Genomic DNA, 15384 nt, shown 5'->3' on the forward strand with positions numbered 1-15384 from the left:
TGTCAGGTCTTCAGCCAAATGTCAGTCACATTTGGGACAAGGTCATTGTGAGGCTCGTGATTAGGATCAGGGTAAGAGTAGAGTCCAGCACAAGTTCAGAAAAAGATAAGGGTGAGGGTCAGGCTACCAGGAATGTGAGTGCAAGGAACAAGGTAAAGGTCAGATTCAGAGTGTAAGCGTGAGGGTTATGGTCAGGATCGAGTTATGTGCAAGGCTGAGGGTCAGTGACAATGTCATTGTTACATTTAGGGTCAGAGTTAGGGAGAGATTCAGTGTGGGGTTTTCAGAGTAAAGAGTTGTCAGGGTGAATATATAGATCAGGGTTGTTCAGTCAGCATCAAGTTCAGGGTCATGGTGAGGGTCACAGTTGGTTTCATAACTGTGGTCAGGGCCAGGTTGATGATGAAATTCAAATTCGTGGTCAGGTTTAGGGTAAGGATCACGATGAAGGTCAATGTCAGGGTGATGGTCAAGGTCAGGTAAGGTTCAGGATCAGTGTCAGGGTGTTGGTCACGTTGAGGATGATAATCAGGGTGAAAATCAGGGTCAGGTTGAAGGTCAAGTTCAGGAGTAGGGTTAGTAGTAGAATCAGTTTCAAGGTGTCATCATGGTCAGATTTAGTTTGAAGATCAATGGAGAGGATTAGATAATAGTCAGGAACAAATTGAGGGTCAGATTCAGAGTCCATTTTAGAGTCAGGGTCAGGGTACTATCAACATGATGGTGAGGGTGAGCCTGAACGTCAGGGTCTTGAAGAGGGTGAACAATCAGGGTTAGTGTGCAAGTCACGGTCAGGATCAGGAACATGGTAACTTTGACAAGTTCAACGTGATGGCTGAAGATGAGAATCAGTCAGTGTCAAGGTCAGGATCAGGGTGAGAGTCTGCGTCAGGGTATCAGGCTCAGGAACATGGTGAAGATCAGAGGCAGGTTTAGGGGAAGGATCAAGGAAAGGATTCAGTTCAGCTTCAAGCTAAAGGACAGGAAAACGTCAGGGTGTGTATCAGAGTCAAGGTAAGGGTGAGGGCAAGGGTCACCAACACTTTGGGGGTGGCTTATTATACAGGATAAAATACGCTATTCCTTAGAGGGGCATTACTTATGCACAGAAAGCCAACAGCTACTTCATGATCCTCCACAGCTTTACTGTCCAGACCACCATTTCAGGTCTTTGGAAAGACCTACCTGAAAAGCTGTGGACTCTTAGAACCCATCTAGAACAATAAGAATAAGCTGCAGTCCTCCACGGCATGGCTTCCTTCAGGCCCAGGGAGCCAGTGCTCTGGGTTGGGTCCCAACCTCCTCCAGGCACATTTTAATTCTCTATCTTGGAATGAGAGGATGGCTGCTTGCAAGTTCCCTGGCCTTTCACCGATATTCCCCAACCTGCAGGGAGAAGCAAGTGCTGGATGAGACATTGTAACCACTAGCCCTCCAGCCAGAGACTTCTTGCTGGGACCCAGTTGTCTCATCTGTAAAATCGGGGATTTGCATTTGATGGTCTGTTCACACTCCATGGGAACATTTCAGGCACTGACTCCTAGCTTTCAGGTCCTGCTTCTCTTCTGAAGCCTGCAGAATAACATTTCCCAGCTTTGAAAATTCGCATCCCAAATGGCCCAAAAATGCAGGGTACCGATCTCACCTCACAATTCAGAGCCCACCTCCTACACAGCTGCAGGGGTCAGGGAGATTCTGTTTCTATTTCTATAGTTTGTGCTATGAGGATAAGAGATATTTTTGACATCTCCCCAACTATGAAAACTGTAATATGAAATCTGCTTTTTCAAACAACAGCCTACCTCTCACTCCCTTAGAAGAGCCCAGCAAGCTTTCTCAGGCTGTCATTTTCAGGTCTCTTTTCACCTCCCTTTTGGGAATCTCTGCTCTCATATCATTTAAAGATATTGATTATCTGCTCGACCACTACCCTGTTCTCCTTCTTTTTGTCCTGGTAGCCTGTGTTTGGTGTCAGTTTTCAGATAAGAAAAGAGAGTACTGTTAAGGCTTTATTTATAATGTCCTTGAAAGCTCAGTGTTGACTTCTTAGAGCTAAAAAACTGGCAGGTTAGGAGGAGAGACTCAAAGCAGAGGGTCATCCCCACGGAGATGACAGCACGGGAAGCACCAGCGTGGGCACGTGGGCGTGTCCCCAGGCAGGCATGCGCGTGCCTGCACACACACGCAGCACACACTTAGCGTCCAGGTCAAAATGAATAAAGAGAAAAGAAACGCAGGTCCAGGGAAAGAGGGGAAATGCCAGGAGCATAATAGAAACTCGATACATGTTTGGTGAAAAGAAGACCAGAAAAGAGGAAACAAGCGGGGAAGGGAGGAATTCAGAGAGGTAGCAAATTTAGTTCAAAAAGCTCGGAACTTGGAGTCAGGGGACTTTCATTTGAAGCCTGGCTCTGCTCGATTTATTAGATTTGCTAGAAATTCGAGCTCGGGTAAGTTTCTTGGCTTCTCTGATTTTGGGTTTCCTCTTCCCTCAAGTGGGTGTAGCATTGCCTTTCCAACTAATCTCATAAGATGGCTATAAAAATCAAACATAATCATGGTTATGGATGTTCTTTGTAAAGTGAAAAAACTGTCAACACACGAGGCTCTGAGCCACCTCGACAGAGCCGGCATTGTGTAGAGCTGTTCGCCAGCCACTGTGACACGCTCTACGTACATTAAAGCGTTTAACCTCACAACCGTCCTGCAGGTATAAACTCTTATTATTCCTCTTCTACAGATGAGGAAACACACAGAGAGAGGGTCATTTGCTGAAAGGCACGCGCCTAGGAAGCAGTTAACTGAGATTCATATAAGGCTTGCCTGAGTCCAGCAGCCAATTCCCTTCATCACGCTGCCACCTCTCGGACCTTAATATGTACCCAGAGCCATTTAACATACCCACGTGAGATGAAGTCCACCTCCCGGTGTTAACTGACACTGCGTGAGTCACCTTGGGCTGCCAGAACAAAACACCATAGCCTAAGTGGCCCAAACAACAGAAATGTATTCTCTCACAGTGCTGGGGTTGGAAGTCCAAGATCAAGGTGCTGGTAGGGTTGGTTTCTGGTGGGAGATATCTTTCTGGCTTGCAGACGGCCGCCTTGTGTCTGGGTCTTCACGTAGCTTTTTCTCTGTACGTGTGGAGAGAGAGTGGGATCTCTGGTGTCTCTTCCTCCTCTTATAAGGACGCCAGTTCCGTAAGATTAGGGACCCACCCTTAAGACCTCATTCAATACCAGTTACCTCCCTAAACGCCCTATCTCCAAATATTGTCACATGGTTGGGGGGGGTCAGGATTTCAACATATGAATTTGGGGAGGACATAATGCAGACCATAACAGACATGTAATAGACACATACTCCAAAAAAACAAATATTCTGTCGACTTTTTCTCCCCAAGGAGGAATTTTTTTAAATCCCATCCCATCACCAGCAGCCACTGCAGCAGAATTCTTCAGCTCTGAGTCCTGCCCAGATAACTGCTCCCCCACAAAGCCAAGCAGCTCTGCTGTAAAATGAATGAAGCGGGTTTCGTGCAAAATATCTGAAACGTTCCTGCTCTCTCCCTCCCTCCTGTTCAAGAGCATTCTGAAGAAGTGAAAGGTCTGTCCCTTGTTCCCCTCTTGCCAGGCGTTCCTATTTACAGTTTCTGGCGAGTTTGAAGGGAGTCAAGAGTTTTCAAATCACTCCCATGGCTTTGCAGCATACTTTCCCACCCCCTTCTCCTGGGTTGTTAGAAATTATTATTCCTGGTTCCCATGGGGTGGCGGTGAGGGGAGAAAGGAAACAGAAAGAAAGGTTTGCAGTATGCGAAGCTGCAAGCTCTTTTAAAAACCAAAAAAAACCTCAGAGGAAAAGACATTGTGGTTTTCTGCCTGTAATGTTTTGTTTAGGTCTGCTCCCGGTCAGTCTGTTCCCTAAAACTTAGAGCAGGGCTTCCCTGGTGGCGCAATGGTTGAGAATCTGCCTGCCAATGCAGGGGACACGGGTTCGAGCCCTGGTCTGGGAAGATCCCACGTGCCGTGGGGCAACTAGGCCCGCGAGCCACAACTACTGAGCCTGCGCGTCTGGAGCCTGTGCCCCGCAACAAGAGAGGCCGGGACGGTGAGAGGCCCGCGCACCGCGATGAAGAGTGGCCCCCGCTCGCCACAACTAGAGATAGCCCTCGCACAGAAACGAAGACCCAACGCAGCCAAAAATATACAAATTAACTAATTAATTAAAAAAAAAAAAAACTTAGAGCAAAAGTTTCATGTGGACTTCATCCTTGAATCCTACTTCACAGAGATGCTGATGAGTCCAAGGGCAGACTGAGAAAGGCCAGAAAGGTTTGTTGCCTGGATGCCAGAAACCATTAAAGAGTTTTACAATTCATCTCCCTACTCCTGGAGGCACATGATAAATTACCAGCATTCATCTATCTAACAGGATCAGGCTTCAGAACTTGTGAGCCATATGTTCACGCCATTGTTTTGTGCAAATAGATACTCTAAATATGCAACGATCTGGCACATTTCAGGAGAATTTATCAAAACGTTCTCTTGTCCCCCAACACGTATATTCATAAAAAATAATACTGAATAATTCCAAGCGGCAGCCATGCACGCGATTCCAGACTGTAAGTTCAGTTTGCACATTTAATGAAGGTTATTTGTAATCATAAGTAGAAAAAAAAAAAAAGCTCAGTAGCCAGAAGTACTTATGGAAGATAGAATGAAGCTTGTATGTTACAGTTTTTACAGATGGATGGTAGAGGAAGGGTAGAAATGTGGTTGAACTTGGTTTATTCCCAATAAAAATTCTGGATTGGGTGGTCAGCCATCTGGGGCAAGAACAAACGTTCTTTCCTATGTGACCATGAAATCAGTCACACTCCATCTTTACTCTCATAGTGCTAATCTCACATTTTCTGGAGAAGAAATTAATATATTTTAAAAATTTCTCTGTTACCAGTGCTTCCTCCCTGGTTACCACAGTCAACAATAGAAGTTCTGGGCTTCTAAAGAAAACAAGACTAATAGTTGCATTTCAAGTCAACAAACTGTAAGTCAGGAAAAAATCTGGAGGAAAATGTATCAAATTGGCAATATTGGTTGTTGCTTCGAGCTGACTTTATGCAGGTCATCTTAATTCTTTTTAAAAGTTTTGAATTCACTGACTTATTAGACAACATTTAAAACTGCTTTAACTTTTTAATTTGGGAAAATTTTAAAATACATAACACCGGAAAATAGAATAAATGCCTGCATACTTTCCAACCAAAATGCACAAATGTTAACATTGTTTCCACTTTTCTTCAAATCTTTTCTTTAAAATACCTGACAAAATTACAGATTAAATTGAAATCCTCTCTACAGCCCTTACAAGCCCCATGTTTCTGTTTACCTCCCCAGAGGAGGCCACTAGTGTGAACTTGGAACACATCCTTCAGCCAGAAGCATATGTGGCCCATCACTTACGTAAGATATCGCTTTGTGTGTCCTTAAACCATTGTATAAACATCTTACCGTATCATCCTTCAACTTAATTTTGCATTCTCATGTGTGTTCTTAAAAGCGTTCCTCCTGGGCTTCCCTGGTGGCGCAGTGGTTGAGAGTCCGCCTGCCGATGCAGGGGATGCGGGTTCGTGCCCCGGTCCGGGAAGATCCCACATGCCGCGGAGCAGCTGGGCCCGTGAGCCATGGCCGCTGAGCCTGCGTGTCCGGAGTCTGTGCTGCGCAACGGGAGAGGCCACAACAGTGAGAGGCTTGAAAAAAAAAAAAAAAAGCGTTCCTCCTAATACTCGCTGACGTTTTTTAAATGTTTATTAAATTTTCAACAATTTACATTAATTCGCAGGAGGAAACATTTCTTAACCTTAATAAGTCAAAGTAACTGAGAGACACCTGTAGTCCCAGCACTTTACAGAATATTATCGGAGACTGCCACTCCCTGGGTGGCTGTCGTTGGGAACCTCTGAGACAAGGACTTCGGTGCAATTCATCTATCGGCAGAGTCCCAGGAAGCGCGAGTGAGCAAGGCGGTGGGGCTGAGAAAGCCAGTGTCAATGTACCTTTGCTCAGACTGCACTGGTTGGGGGCAACAGGGCCTCAGTACCACCAGGACCTTTTGAAAAGCACACGAGACGCTGCCCAGGATTATCCACCTCAAGAAATGGAGGATGGCAGACTCATACGCAAGCTCCTCTTCCCCACTGGTTGAACATGGACCCCAGGGCCTTAGCTTCCCCGATGCTTTTGGGCTGCACCTTCCATGGGGGCCATGAGGGCCTCAGGAAAGTCTCCAAAGCAGAATGAGACAGAAACACAGTGCACGCTCCAGTGGGATGTGGCTAGCCAGGGTGGGTCTGAGCTCACCCAGAATTGCTGGGTCTTCTGAACCCGGGCCTCCAGATGGGGCCATAAAAGCTAGACAACAGGCAGTGGAAGGCCTCTTTCTTCCTTACAAATGAATCTGATTTGACTACACAGAGTAGGCTTTGTACGTCTTTAAACAATTATAGATACATCTTACTGTATCATTCTTCACCTTCATTTTGCATCCTCATTATGCTTTTTTGTTTTTTATAAATTTATTTATTTGTTTGTTTGTTTATTTTTGGCTGCGTTGGGTCTTCGTTGCTGCGCGCGGGCTTTCTGTAGTTGCGGCATGTGGGCTCAGTAGTTGTGGCTCGCGGGCTCTAGAGCACAGGCTCAGTAGTTGTGGCGCACGGGCTTAGTTGCTCCACGGCATGTGGAATCTTCCCGGAAGAGAGATCAAACCCGTGTCCTCTGCATTGGCAGGCGGATTCTTCACCACTGTGCCACCAGGGAAGTCCCCTCATTATGCTCTCTTGAAGGCTTTCCTTCTATGTTATTTGCTGGCATTTAAAAAATATTTATTAATCTTTTTTTCTTTGGCTGCACCACGTGGCATACAGAATCTTAGTTCCCCGACCAGCGATGGAACCCAGGCACCCTGCTGTGGAAGCATGGAGTCTTAACCACTGGACTACCAGGGAAGTCCCGAAAAATATTCACTATTTTTTTTAACAATTTGCAGTTTTAAACTTAATTAACAGGATAAGACACTTCATAACCTTAATAATTCAGAGTAATTGAGAGACACCTCAATTAGTTTGAGGTGAGCCTACTTTGAGAGAGTAGGCTGCTTCCTGAAATTCAACAAAGGTTGGGAAAAGCAAGTTTTCCAAGTCTCAAGAGCTGTCTCAGTCAGAAAATTCCAAACAAGGGGTCACCATCTTTGAAGTCACCCATCTCTTACAGCCTAGAAGCCAACCAAAAAGAAAAAGAAAATCAATTCTCTTTAGTCCACTCATCTTACCACTTTCTTTCCCAGAAGCAGAATGAAAGAGCAGCTGCCCAACAGTGTGAGAAAGTCAACAATATCTTCCTTGTGGGCCTGTAGTTGACTAAACTTAAAGGGAATGAGCCACAGCTGCTTCTAAAATTCCAGCACATAGTAGATGCTCAGTAAATGCATTGTGAACCTTTGACCCCTCTTTCTGCCTAAAATGCCAGCTTTAACTAGCATGACTCTTCAAGGGATAAGTCCATAACCTGAGGGTTTCATATATCATCCATGTCACCCATTGATCTCACTCATTCCCATTCCCTGGGCAATCACAGGACAGAGGATGGGTACATCAAAGAAATAAAGGGATCCATTGCATTGGTTCTCTGTAGGGCAAAATGCATCAGTGGGGATTCAATATGAGCGGAGGGGCGAGAAGATGCTGGCAAGGAAGGGTAGGAGCTCAAAGGCTGAGAGCTACTCTCCACCAAGTGTTGTGAGCTGTTGCTGAAACAACGTTTCTGTATCTTCACAGTTTTGCTGGGGGTCCACTGTGATTCTCCTTTAGTCAAAGGCAATTTATTCCAGTGGTTTCTGGAATAACTCCTTTGTTCAGAGCCTTCTTGCTACTTGTCATTATCAGTAAGATTGCCCAAACCTGTAAGACAATTTACTGTGTTCAGTCCAGCTACGTCAGTACTTCCAAAATTCCACAGGGCGGAGATAGCATCAGCTGTCATTCACTGTGGCACCTAGCGTGTCTGCACGCCTCCGTGAACCCAGTTAGCCGTCCGTTCACTCAGTCAAGAGGGCCTAGCTTTTGATTAAACATCCCAGACTTCCAGTGCTAAAGGGAAAGCAGAGGATTAAAGCAATTATCTGGATGACTCCCACCATAATCTCACTTTTGCCTAAGTGTGATCCTTACCTTGATAGTTAGAGGGAGACATTATTCTTGGAATTACAAAATTATAGGGCTAGAAAGAGATCTAAGAAGGTCATTAATCATCAGGATAATAAGCTCAATTATCTGGTACAAAAAGATCTCAGACACCTCTTCCTTTTTATGCTCTGTGGATGGGGGGTAGATTTCTCAGCATCTTCGCCCTCACTTCGCTTTACCACCTTTCACTCCTTCCCCAATTAAAGCAACCAAAAATGAAGTCCTCATCAGATCCTACAAATTATGAGGGGTCCCTTAAGAAAAAAGGATAATACGGGTGAGGGGACAGGTGAAATAGTTGGAGGAGATTAAGAGGTACAAACGTCCAGCTATAAAATAAATTAATCATGGGGATGTGATGGACAACATAGGGGACAAAGTTAATAATACTGTGATAACTCTGTATCGTGACAGATGGTAACTAGACATAGTGATCATTTCGTAAGGTATAAAAATATAAAATCACTATGTTGTACACCTGAAACTAATATAATATTGTGTGTCAATTATAATTCAATTTAAAAAAGAAAAAAGAAAGTATATGGTGTCCTTTGATTCCTGTCCTCAGCAAAAGCATTTATTTTATTGGTTAGGTATATTGTCATGGTAGACTTGGAAATGGTGAATTTAAGTAAACACAAAATCCGAGACCTTCTAAATTCTAACCCTCTGTTTTTGGCTGGTCTTTTTTCCTTAATAATCTCAAATTTCAGGCAATATCCTGTAACTACAAATATGTTTCAGGAGAAGAATGATTTGATTTTTAAAAATTCAATCAATAAGGTTCAAATCTATTTTTGATTTACTAAGCTCGAAGGCATCCTCTGAATTTATATTAGAGCAACGTGTTACAGGCACAAGGACTGTCACTTGTAAAGGATACCACCATCTACCAGCTCCTTCCATGTTTCCCCCTCCCGGCTGTTAACAGTGTTCATCATTCCTAGTGTTTTATGCTTATATAGCACCTCAACACTTTTCTCAGCTTTGATGGAAGACCCAGAATATTTGCTCCAGTTTTTTTTTTTCCTTAAAGAACTCTGTACTCTATGTAAGCATAGATGGCTTTTCAAAACCATTACTTGAAGGTGTAACTTATTCTTATACGGCAGACAAAATACACAATGAAACACTCCCTTTGCAGTTTGGTAGGGTACCTATTTCAAGATGGAAAGAAAATTATCCAGGTATGCCTTTTCAAAGATTCCACTTATATAAACATCACGTTCAAGCCAAAGGATCAAGTGCACTTATGGTTTTCTAATTACCAAAGGAAAACGTGGCTTTTTTTGTTTTTAACTTCACAATGGTTGCCGTTTTCCTGAGTGCTTTGCTTCAACGGATGCTGTACCCTGAGATCTTGTAAGTTAACGTATTTAATCCTCAGAATGACCGTAAGAGCCAGGTATATTTACTTGCATTTTGCAGATGAGGAAAGTGATGCTTGGAATACTTGCCCAGTTACTTGCTCAGAAAGTAAAAGGCTGGTGCTGGGAGTAGAACCAGGTCTGTTATGATTCAAAAGCCAGGTTTGCACATAAGCTTTATGCTCGGTCTATCAACTGTGTTTCATTTAACATAGAAAACCACGTGCAATTCAACTTACATTCTGGACTTACTAAAGTGGGATTCTAGGTAAACTGAAATGTACTGACTATATCTTTAAAGCTTTCAGTGGCATGCTCTGCACAGCCATATTTGGTGACTTTTCATAATGCATTTTCCTAAGCCTGACAACATATCATTTCATTTTAGTTTTCATTTAGAAATAATCATGAATATTAATAAGTGCTCAAGGCACAGTGTCTTTTCTTATGAGAGCCTTGTCATATGAGTGAGAGACTTTCTAGAAAGTTTGGTTCAAAATGGAAATGTGGATATAAATGCTAAAGTGCAGAGACATGGGTGCTCGGTGCTCCATAATTTAAGTACAGCTTCTTGAACTACTCCTTATCGCTGAAGAGGAGTCTGGGTAGACCCTGAATTTTCCGGGGAGAGCTGCTAATCAGCGAAGAACTTTGATACAGAAGAATTAATGTCTCATTTTGTACAATACTGAACAGCAGCGTCCAGTCTGTTTTCTGGTACTTAATATTTTAAGAAGTTTCTTCCAAACAATGCCAAAGACTACCAGCTACCACCAGTAACTAGGAGAGAGGCAGCCTCAGAAGGAACCAACCCTGCCTACACCTTGATCGTGGACTTCTACCGCAAAAACTGTGACAATAAATATCTGTTGTTTGACTTAAATGACCATCAACAGAGGAATGAATAAAGGAGACATGGTGCATAAATACAATGGACTATTACTCAGCCATAAAAAAGAATGAAATAATGCCATTGGCAACAACATGGATGGACCTGTGTTGATCATACACTGAGTGAAGGACTTCAGACAGAGGAAGACCAAAAGTATATGATATCACTTCTAGGTGGAATCGAAAAGTAAATACAAATGAATTAACTGACAAAGCAGAAAGAGACTCACAGACTTAAAACACAAACGTGGGGTTACATAAAAGAAGGGGGAATGGGAAGAGATAAATTAGGAAGTCGGGATAATGGATACACAGAAATAGATATATGCATAATAGATAATCCAAAAGGACCTGAGGCTCAGCACAGGGGACTCTACTTGACCTAATGCAATAACCTCTGTGGCAAAAGAATCTGAAATATAATAGGTATATACATATGTATGCATATGTATAACTGAATCTGATGGCTGTACACCAAAAACAAACACAACACTGTACATCAACTATTCTCCAACATACCATAGAAATGGACTTACAAAAAGCGAAGCAAAGCAGAGCAGAGCAATGCCTACTATTCCCCTCCGGCCTCCTTGACTTGGGCTGGTATCCCCTCCCTGGAGCCTGAGCAGGCTTGGGTCCCGTGGCTGGACTGTGGTTTGGCCGAGAGGGCTGGGGAGGATGTGCCCGCCAACAAGCCCCCCCTTTAACCCGTAGGGTCTGTTTGGCTCTGCATGGGACCACAATCTGCAGATCCCGGCGGGCCCTCCTACGGTTTAAACAAGCCTAGTGCACCCAAACGATGGTGGACCCTACGGCCTGGAGAAGCTCCCCAAAGTCCCCTACTCCACGTCCCCTGTGCTGGGTTTCCAACAACTAGCCTCCTTCCTGCGAGTCGCCCCTCCTTTGAACCACAGCACCCTCGGCGGGGCGGTTTGGCAGGGCTTCGCATTTGTCTGCGGGGGTAGAAGCTTAAGGGGGAAGAAGTAGTGAGACACAAGCCCTTGGGTGTTCGCTCTGGCACCTTCCACTCTAATTCACAGCCCGGGAAAACGACTTTCCCTAAGGCTCCGCTTGCCCGAGTAACCCGACTTAGGCTTGGAGAAATGCTGCCGCCTTGTGGACATTTCCCGTAACAACAAATTTACAACCGCTGCTCAAAAGCACTTCCTATTCCCAAGGCCTGGGGGACTGTTAATGACACCTGCCCTCAAGCAATGTCCTGGGGTAGGTAATGCAAAAAGAATTCAAGACACAGCCGACACTCAAGAAGGAAATTTCAAGAAGTTAATTTTACTGACACTGTTTAAGAAAAGAAAAAAATAAACAACAACACAAGATGCTCAACATCCCTAATTATTAGAGAAATGCAAATCAAAACTGCAGCAAGGTAATGCCTCGCATCAGTCAGAATGGTCACCGTCAAAAGTCTACAAACAATAAAGCTGGAGGTGAGCGTGGAGAAACGGGAACCCTCCTACACTATTGGTGGGAATGTACATTGGTAACAGTCAGTATAAAGGACAGTCTTGAAGTTCCTGAAAACAACTAAAAAGAGAGCTACCCTATATTCGGCATTCCCACTCCTGGGTGTATATCTGGAGAAAACCGTAATTCGAAGAGACACATGCACCCCAACGTTCACTGAAGCACTATTTACAATAGCCAGGACACAGAACCCAGCAAAATGTCCACCAACGGATGAATGGATAAAAAAAGACGTGGTACAGGTGTACAATGGACTATTACTCCGCCGTAAAAAAGAATGAAATAACGCCATTGGCAGCAACGTGGATGGACCTGGGAGGATCATACACTGAGTGAAGCACTTCAGACAGAGGAAGACCAATAGCGTATCATATCACTTCTAGGTGGAATCGAAAAATAGATACAAATGAACTAATTGACAAAGCAGAAAGAGACTCACAGACTTAAAACACAAATGTGCGGTTACTTAAAGGAAAGGGGAAGGGGGAGGGATAGATTAGGAGGTCGGGACAAACACATCCACACAAATACATATATGCGTAATACATAACCCACAAGGACCTGACGCTCGGCACCGGGAGCTCTGCTCAACCTTCTGCAATAACCTCTGTGGCAAAAGAATCTGAAAACAATAGATATACTGTAAGTATATGTATAACTGAATCCGATGGCTGTACACCGAAAACAAACACAACACTGTACGTCAACTATATTCCAACATACCATAAACATGAACTTACAAAAAGCGAAGCAAAGCAGAGCAGAGCAATGCCTACTATTCCCCTCCGGCCTCCTTGACTTGGGCTGTTATCCCCTCCCTGGAGCCTGAGCAGGCTTGGGTCCCGTGGCTGGACTGTGGTTTGGCTGAGAGGGCTGGGGAGGATGTGCCCGCCAACGAGCCCCCCCTTTAACCCGTAGGGTCTGTTTGGCTCTGCATGGGACCACAATCTACAGGTCCAGGCGGGCCCTCCTACAGCTTAACCAAGCCTAGAGCACCCAAACGAAGGTGGACCCTACGGCCCGCAGGAGCTTCCAAAAGTCCCCTAGCCTCCATGTCTCCTGGCACTGGGGTTCCCATCTTCAGTCTCCTTCCTTCGAGTCAACCCACCTACGAACAACAGCACCTTTGGCAGGGAGGTTAGTCAGGGCTTCCGATTTGTCTGGGGGGTGAAGTTTAATGGGGAAGAAGTAGTGAGACACAAGCCCTTGGGTGTTTGCTCTGGCACCTTCCACATTCACAACCCAGGAAGACAACTTTCGCTAAGCCTCTGCTTGCCCGAGTAACCCGACTTGGGCATGAAGAAATGCTGCTGCCTTGTGGACACTGCCCATAGCAACAACTTTACAACTGGTGCTCATGGGCACTTCCTATTCCCAAGGCCTGGGGGGCTGTTAATGCCCTCAAGAAATGTCCTGTGGGACTTCCCCTGTGGCACAGCAGTTAAGAATCCGCCTGCCAATGCAGGGGACACGGGTTCGAGCCCTGGTCCGGGAAGATCCCACATGCTGTGGAGCAACTAATCCCGTGCACCACAACTGCTGAGCCTGCGCTCTAGAGCCCACGAGCCGCAACTACTGAGCCCGCGTGCCTAGAGCCCGTGCTCCGCAACAAGAGAAGCCACTGCAATGAGAAGCCCGTGCACCGCAACGAAGAGCAGCCCCCACTCGCCGCAACTAGAGAAAGCCCGCGCAAAGCAACAAAGACCCATCACAGCCAAAAATAAAAAGATAAATAAATAAATTTTTTTTTAAAAAAAAATGTCCTGTGGTTGGGAATGGAAAAAGAACGCAGAACATGGCAGACCATCAAAAAGCCCATTTCAAGAGGTAATTTTTACTCACATTCTTTAAGAAAGAAGTACATGAAAAGATGGTCAACACCACTAATTATGAGAGAGACACAAATCAAATCTCGAAGGAGGTATCACCTTGCACCAGTCACAATGGCCGTTATCAAAAAGTCTATAAAAAATAGTAGCTGGAGTGTGTGTGGAGAAAAGGGAACCCTCCTAAACTGCTCGTGGTTATGGAAACTGGTGACAGCTACTTTAAAGAACATTATGGAGGTTCCTTAAAAAATAAAAAGAAAGCTACCAGATGATCTGGCAATCCCTCTCCTGGGGGTATATTCAGAGAAATCCAGTATTCGAAAAAACCCACACACCACAACGTCCACTGCAGCAGTATTTACAGTAGCCAAGACATGGAAGCAATGAAAGTGTTCACAGACAGAGGAATGGATGAAGAAGATGTGGCACATACATACAGTGGAATACTAATCAGTCATTAAAAAAGAATGAAATAATGCCATTTTCATCAACATGGATGGACCTAGAGATTATCACACTAAATGAAGTAAATCAGAAAGAGAAAGACAAATAATATATCACTTATATGTGGAATCCACAATATGACACAAATGAACTTATCTACGGAACAGAAACCTACCCACAGACATAGAGAACAGACTTATGGTTCCCAAGGGGGAGGGATGGATTGGGATTTGGGGGCTAGCAGATGCAAACTATTATATATAGAATGGATATACAACAAGGTCCTACTGTATAGCACTATACAGGGAACTATATTCAATATCTTGTGATTAAACCATAATGGAAAAGAATATGAAAAAGCATATGTATAATTGAATTACATTGCTGTATAGCAGAAATTAACACAATATTGTAAATCAACTATACTTCAATAAAATAAATTAAATATATTTATATATCTATATACATATATCTCTCTATCTCTACATCTGTTGTTTAAAGCCACCCAGCATGGAGTACTTTGTTATGGCAGTCCTAGCACATGCATACAGAGCCACTGACCAGTCTTGTCTGAACTTGACTCGCCCCAGAACTTTCAGTTTCCCCAACCAATATACATATGTATTTTTTCACTTAATACAATATGATTGAGTTCCTTTCACTTGCTACTTAAGATTCTTCACACATACTCCATCAACCTCTTAGAGCATTGGTTAGGACAGTGGGGGAGACCAGGATGGTGATGGGACTAAAACTGTGTCAACTAGGAAAGGTTGAAGGAGCTGGGGATATTTAACCAGCAGAATGACTATTAACAGGAAGGAAGTAAAGGAGGAGCGCCAAACCATGCCTGAGAATTCAAAGAAAGAAACGGTACAATGGACAGCCTCATCCACCCATCATACAGCGTATTAAAATTTGATTCATGTGCTTTTTTTTTTTTTCTTCGCGGTACGCGGGCCTCTCACTGTTGTGGCCTCTCCCGTTGAGAAGCACAGGCTCCGGATGCGCAGGCTCAGCGGCCATGGCTCACGGGCCCAGCCGCTCCGCGGCATGTGGGATCCTCCCGGACCGGGGCACGAACCCGTGTCTCCTGCATCGGCAGGCGGACTCTCAACCACTGCGCCAC

Source organism: Globicephala melas, chromosome 11 (assembly GCF_963455315.2).
Source record: "Globicephala melas chromosome 11, mGloMel1.2, whole genome shotgun sequence".
Lineage (NCBI taxonomy): Eukaryota > Metazoa > Chordata > Mammalia > Artiodactyla > Delphinidae > Globicephala > Globicephala melas.